Genomic DNA, 7,442 nt, shown 5'->3' with positions numbered 1-7,442 from the left:
CACTTTCATTTTAAAATACTTGTTGCTAAAAATGCTGACAGTCCTCTGAGCCTTCAGTAGGTTAACTTTTTGTTGGTCAAGACTTGCTTTAGCTGGGCACTGGTGGCTCACACCTGTTATCCTAGCTACTCAGGAGGCTGGGACCTGAGGGTTCTAATTGGGGAAAGAAAGCTCATAATGTTCTCATCCCCAATTAACCACCAAAAAGCCAGAAATGGTGCTATGGCTCAAGTGGTAGAGCACTAGCCTTGAGCCAAGGAGCTCAGAAACACTACCCAAGCCCTGAGTTCAAGACCTAGGACTAACACAAAAAAGACTCTTGCCTTGGTATTAATGTCTACTGACTTAGTGTGGTACTGGAGAAAGGATGGGGTGTCTAGGAGGATTTCTTTTCTTTTAATTTTTATTGTAAATATGATGTACAAAAGGGTTACAGTTACATAAGTTAAAGAATGAGTACATTTCTTTTTCTTTCTGCTTTTTTTGTTTTTGCCAGTCATGGAGTTTGAACTCAAGGCCAGGGCTCTGTCCCTTAGCTTTTGACTCAAGGCTAGCACTCTACCACTTTGAGCCACAGTGCTACTCTTGGTTTTCTGGTGGTTAATTGGAGATAAGAGTCTCAGGGACTTTCCTGCCCAGGGTGGCTTTGAACCACAATCCTCATTTCTCAGCCTCCTGAGTAGTTAGGATTACAGGTGTGAGCCACTAGCACCCAATGTGAACATTTCATTTTTTTCTTTTTTCTTTTTTGTTTTTTTCTGTTGTTTGTTTTTGCCAGTCCTGAGGCTTGAACTTAGGGCCTGGGCGCTGTCCTTGAGCTTCTTTTGCTCATGGCTAGCATTCTACCACTTGAGCCACAGTGCCACTTCTGTTTTGGGGTTGTTTTTTTTCTGTTTATGTGATAATGAGGAATCGAACCGAGGGCTTCATGCATGCTAGGCAAGCACTCTACCACTAAGCCACATTCCCAGCTTGCATTTCTTTTTGAACAGTGTCACCCCCTCCCTCATTTTCTCCTATTTTTTCCATCCTAATCCCTCTACCCCACAAGTTATATAGTTCATTTCCAACACAGTGTCTAGAGAGTAGCACTGCTGAATTAGTTCACCCTTTAGGAATTCATTAAAATAAGACAAGAGCCTTCCCTTCATCAATTGAGCCTTCCTTTCATGAACATTTTCATCTGCAGTCTGTTTCCTATGATGTCCTTTAAGAGCATCTACTCACTGTAGATTTCAACGTCCACCATCAGCGAGTGGTGACTCCACAAGTTCTCGCGCCCAAAGGACGGTCAGGCCTTCACAGGTCACTTGTGTGTGTCTCCCATTCCAGTGAGTAGCATACATCCTTCTAGAAGTAAGCTCCAGAGTAGCAAGTCAGCATCAGAAAGTTCTTTCTCTGGACCTGATATCATGAATTCCTCAGCAGATTCTGTCATTTAAATTTCTGAACACTCAGGGAATCCATCACCACTGCCTCTGTCCACACAATGACGCACTCTGGCTCAAACCACCAAGGCCTTTGAAAGCTGCTGTTGATGTTGAGTCAGGCCATGCCCCCCCCAAAATATGCTTTGCTCTGCTAAGGAGAGCTGCAAGATAAACTCCGATAGCCAGTGCTTGGTCATTATTCCCATTAAAACTAAAGTGTACTCTACCCTCTTTGATCAATAAAATATGGACGAGGAGGACCTCTGAGGCTGGACTATAAAGATTTTCAGCTTTTACCTGGAATTTTTGTAACACATGCTTTCGGAGCCCTGCACTGCCATGTAAGAAGTCTGGTTACCCTGGGACTCCCATGCTGAGACAGTACGAGAACCCCGTCAGCTGGCAGGAACACAGGGAGGCTGTCTTCCATGGTTCAGGTGAGCCCGCGCTGCACCAAAACGCCACGCTAAGCATCATGAAGTGACCTCTGCTAGCACTCATGGAACAAAAGCCTTGTCGAGCTCAGCCCAAAACTGTGAAATACCATCAAATGCTTGTTGTTTTAGACAATAAAGTTGACAACTGTGTACTGAAGGTTCTACGGGAAGACTTCACAAATGTTCAGTGTTGAAGGTGCCAGATGAAGATTCATGCAGCATAATGTTGGAAAAGGTACAGTTCTTTGAAATGGAAGCATATTGATACGGAAATAAACACCCAACAAGGAGCGTGGTAGGATTATTGTATGCCATTTGCATAATACCAGAGCATATGAAGTGTAGTTGAAATATTAGAAGCATGAGAGAATAGAAGAACTGACAAAATGTTCACAGAAGTGAATCCTACAGTAGCTATTACATACAAGACCCTAAACCACCACCACCCAACCTTGTTTCAGAAGAGCATCCAGAAGGCCCCGTTTATCAAGGAATAAGGAATGTGTCGGGGGCAGGGACACTGGCAATCACCAAGATGCTCAGAGGGGGCCACCGGCAGCAGTAATTACGGGAGATGCTGTCTGAGGCCTAGGAGTTCTGGTCAGGGCTGGAGCCAGACCTAGCAGAAGCCAGGTGTCAGTGTTTAACAAACAGGAGCAAGGAGGGTGCAGGTCTCACGGTGACTGGCCAGGCGGAATAACAGCCAGGAGGCCTGGCCAGTAAAGAACTGTGAAAATAGTCCCTGGTTTTTAAAAAAAACACAGCGTGCTTGGGAGTGTCCAACATGAGTATCATCCAATATATGCAATTAAAACCACACAAGTAAGTGACTAAGAGTCTAGAGCAGTGCTAATAAAAAGCCACAAACTCTGGTATCATTGTTCAACGTGAGTCTGTCTCCTGCCTGGAGTCTTTTGATTGGAGGTGTTGTGTCCCCGAGGAAATAAAGCAGAATACCCTAGCAAGCGCTTTGCTGAAATGATTCTCCCAGTTCTCCCGCGTAGAGGCCCACAGCTACTCCGATAACTACCCACCAGGGGAAAGAAAATACATTACTCTAGCTCTGCAAGGGGCATTAAACACAAGGTCTGAGCTGGCTTAAAACATAGGCGCTCAATATAACACCTCTGCTAGAAAAGCTCTGTGAGCTCAGGTAATAACTGAAGTCCTAGCCCAGTGCCAACTCAAAACTCAAAATGACCTTCATCAGTACCCTGCACCCAAACTATGTCATTGAAATGAAAATAATTGGTTAAGCGTCAGTGGATGAGGCCTGTAATCCTAGCTACTCAGGAGACTGAGAGCTCCTCAGCTCTGGAAGCCAGCCCTGGCAGGAAAGTCCAGGAGATTCTTATTTCCAATGAAATCACTAAAAAGCCAGAAGAGGAGCTGTGGTTCAAGTGGTAGAGCTCCAGCCTGGAGCAAAAGAAGCTCAGTGACAGCACCCAGGTTGTGTGAGTTCAAGCCCCAGGACTGGCACATACTGATAATGGACACACTACCTACATTAACTTCAGCCTTTGGCTGAAGATAAAGTACAGAAGATAAAGTGGGCCACAAAAGCAAAACACATATATGCACAGGTACAAACATACCCCACACACATGCACAGGTACAAACATACCACACACGTACAAACATACCACATACATACATGCACAGGTACAAACATACCACACACATACATACACAGGCTGCCACATGGTGACAGCTATCCCATGTCAAGGGGTCGGGGCACAGTGGTCAGCGTTTTTAAGAGCCCAGTGTGGCTCTCATAAGGTCCCAGTTGACTTCACCATTCTGGCCCTAGAACTGGATAGATCCTAACAAGTGTCCATGGATTTACCCAGGAGTCGCCCCAAGTACAGCTTCTAAACAGATGCAAGACCTTTGCTAGAAGAGATTACCACGGCTTTGTCCCATACTTACATCCCGTTAACTTCCCTCCCTCCTCCCTCCCCACTTTTCAGTAAGCATTTGATGGCTTTCATGATGGTATCTTTACATAGATTCATATATTTGTGTTCATACAGGTCCATATATAAATATGTATGTGTATATATACACTACACACACACACATATACACCTCCTCACTCTGGTACCTCTCTATTCCCCCTACCCTTCCTGCTCACCCCTCCAGATTCTTCCCATTGTCCTATTATATAACCACTATCATAATCATCAACATCATCATTTTAGGTCTAGATTCCACATGAGCAAAAATTTGCACTATTTTAATTTTGTAGCTTATACAATATGACCTTGAGTTACATCCATTTCCTACTATCAACATAATTTCATTCTTAAGGCTGAAGAAAACCCACTGTGAATACATACCACGTGTTCTTTATTGATTTATTAAATTGTTGTGCATCTAGGCTGATAAACATGGGTGTGCAGGTGTCCTTCTTGTATGTTGATTTGTGGTCCTTTACATACATGCCCAAGAGTGTTACAGAAGGGTCATATTTTTACTGATTTCCGTAGTGGTAGCACTAGTTAAATTTTCCACCAACGATGTATGAAGGTCTCCTTTCTCCATCCCTATCAGCATTCTTGTTTGTTTGCTTGATGATTGTTCTGACAGGGTGAGATGGAATCTCAGTATAGTCAGATTTGCATTTTTCCTTTGTGGGTAAAGATGTTAACTGCTTCTCTGTGTATTTACTAGTCATTTGTGTTTCTTTTTCTGAGCACTCTCTGTTCAAATCCTTTGTTTTTAACTTTTTGAGCTGTTTATATAGTAAGGATATTAACCCCTTATCTGTTTAATGGACAGAAAATATCCTCTCCCATTGTCTGAAATATCTCTTTTTTCTGGTAATTGTTTCCTTTATGTGCAGAAGCTTTTTAATTCAATGTATTCCCGTTTGTCAGTTCTTGCTCTTATTTACTGAGCAATTGCACTCCTATTCAGAAAATAATTGCCTATGCTTGTATCCTCCAATGTTTTCCCATAGTAGCTTTAAACTTTCAGTTCTTACATAAAAATCTAGGGTCTAGTTTCCATCTTCTACATGTAGAAAACCAATATTAACAACACAATTGTTAAACAAGCTGCCATTTCTCCATGTAGACTTTTGTATTCCTTTGTAAAAATTCATCTTGCTATAGATAACATAGGTTTACTATAGATCTTCTGTTCCATTTGTTTTCATGTATGTTTCTTTGCCAATACCTGATGGTATTATTACTTGTGGCTCTGTAGTATAGTTGGAAGTCCATTATGATATACCCAGCATTGCTCTTTAATACTAATACTGAGTAAGTATTGCTTTGTTCTTTGTGGTCTTTATGTTTCCATATGAATTTTAGGAATGATTTTTCACTTTCTGTGACAAATGTGCATTCTGTGACATTGTGCATTGAATGGGAATTGCAATGAATCCATAGATAGCATTTGGGAGTATAGACATTTTCACAATTTTAATTCTGCCAATCCATGAGTAGGAGAGGTCTTTTTCTCTTCTGGTATCTTCTTTTTTCCCATATCTCCCATTCATAATCCAGACCAGGCACAGGGCCTGACCTGAGGTGTATATGGGGTAGTTTACTCTGCCTCCTCTTTCTATACTGTCAGTGTAAGAACACAGCCTATGGTAAGTACCCGAAGACCTCTTCTGGTATCTTCTTTGGTTTATTTATTCAAAGTTTTATAGTTTGCATTGTGTATGTCTTTCACCTCCTGAGTTAAGATAATTCCTAATTTTTTTTGAGACTATTAGGAATTGAATTATTTTCCTGATTTCTTTCTCATCCTGTTCATTGTTGGCATGCAGAAAAGTGAGTGGTTCCATGTTGTTGTTCTTTTTACCAGACCTGGGGCTTGAACTCAGGGCTAAGCACTGTCCCTGAGCTTCTCTTGCTCAAGTCTAATGTTCTACCATTTGAGCCATGGCGACACTTCCAGCTTTATATGGGTAGATAATGGGTGATAAGTGTCTCATAGATTTCCTGACCAGACTGACTTCAAACCATGATCCTTAGATATCAGCCTCCTGAGTGGCTAGGATTACAGACGTGGGCCACCAGTGCGGGGCACATATGCTAATTTTATATACTGTTAAAATGACAGAAGCGTCTTTCATATCTAGGAACATTTTGCTGTTCTCTTTGGGATCTTTTAAAATATCTGTGAATAGGGATCATTTGATGTTTCCCTGCCCTATTCATATCCCTTTATTGTTTTTTCTTGACTTATTGCTCTGGCTAGGAATTCCAGTACTGTGTTGAATAAAAGTGGGGAGAATGAACAACTTGTCTCATTCCTGACTTCTGTGGTAATAATTTCCATTTCCTCCTTTAATATGGTATCAGTCATAGGCTTCAGTTTTTATTATGTTCAGGTGCATACCATCTATTCCTAATTTCTTCAGAGCGTTTATCAGAGAAGGTTGAATGCAGGGCCTGGGTGCTGTCCTTGAGCTTTTCGTTCAAAAATAATGCTCTATCATTTGAGTCACAGCTCCATTTCTAGTTTTTTGATGGTTAGAAATAAGATAGTTTCCTACCTCCTGACTTTGAACCATGATCCTCACATCTCAGCCTCTTGAGAAGCTAGGATTACAAGTATGAGCCACCAATCCTGGCTCATAGGTTTGGTTTTTTTCATGGTGTCCCAAAGTTCTTGCATGTTATGTTTGTATTTTCTTGTTTTTGCTCTGTCTTTGTCTGATTGATCTAAATTCTCTACTTTACCTTTTATCCCTAATACTCCATTTTCAACTTGTTTTATTCTATTCATAGTATTTTCGATTGAAATTTTATTCAAATTATTGAACTTTTCATTTCTAAATTTTTTATTTTTTTCAGAATTTCTGTCTCTTAATTGAATTTTTCTTTTCTATCCAGGTTGTCTTCATTATTTCATTTTATTCAGCTGTTTGCTCTCATTCAGCTGTTTGTACATTCTTTGAATTTATTTTGGTTCTTATACATTGCTCTTTTGAGTTCAGTGTTTCAAATCTCACCCACTACACCCTCTTCAAAGTCTCACATTATGGAAATTGTTGACTTTTGGAGGAGATCCATTGCCTTGGTTTTCTTCATTGTTGTTGTTTGTTTTCATACTGCTATTGGCACTTATGCATAAGAAGCCAGGGTTAAAAGTGTGATGCCTGTCATTTTTCAGTTGAAGTAGTCTCAGTGTTCACCAGGACAATGGACTAGCTGGGTTGAGGTACTATTTCTCATCACTGGACTTGTATTATAACTCAGTAGCAAAATATTCTCCCAGGTGTTCAGGACACTAGCTCTGATTCCTAGCACTTCACAGACCAAGGTAAACTAGCTGAAGTCTCTGTGGAAGATTGCTTCTGGTTTGGCTTCACTAAAGGAATTTATCTTCTTTATATATTGGTGGCTGTTGTTAACTACAGGAAAGGTTTCCACTTGCTCCATAAGCCCCTGGATTATGTCCCCAAGGGCAGCAAGCCAGCAAGGTTTTTCCCTAAATTTGTCAGACAGTCTGTGAAGCAAACAGAACTGTGAGTTCTGCACTTGCTCAGGGAGAACTGAAGGGCCTAATTGATCTTCCTGCTGGTTTCAACGTCGACCCACATTCAGAAGTTCAC

At 41.2% G+C, this 7,442-nt stretch overlaps 1 non-coding gene across 1 annotated transcript; it reads right to left on the bottom strand.

The window, feature by feature from the left end:
* Positions 1–5,355: 5,355 nt before the first annotated feature.
* On the bottom strand, positions 5,356–5,485 carry LOC125364347. The gene has a single exon (XR_007213501.1). It is a non-coding gene; the product is annotated as a small nucleolar RNA SNORA51 (small nucleolar RNA).
* Between the last annotated feature and the right edge of the window lie 1,957 nt (positions 5,486–7,442).

Source organism: Perognathus longimembris, chromosome 15 (assembly GCF_023159225.1).
Source record: "Perognathus longimembris pacificus isolate PPM17 chromosome 15, ASM2315922v1, whole genome shotgun sequence".
Taxonomy (NCBI): domain Eukaryota; kingdom Metazoa; phylum Chordata; class Mammalia; order Rodentia; family Heteromyidae; genus Perognathus; species Perognathus longimembris.
This window is presented reverse-complemented; position numbering and strand designations above follow the sequence as displayed.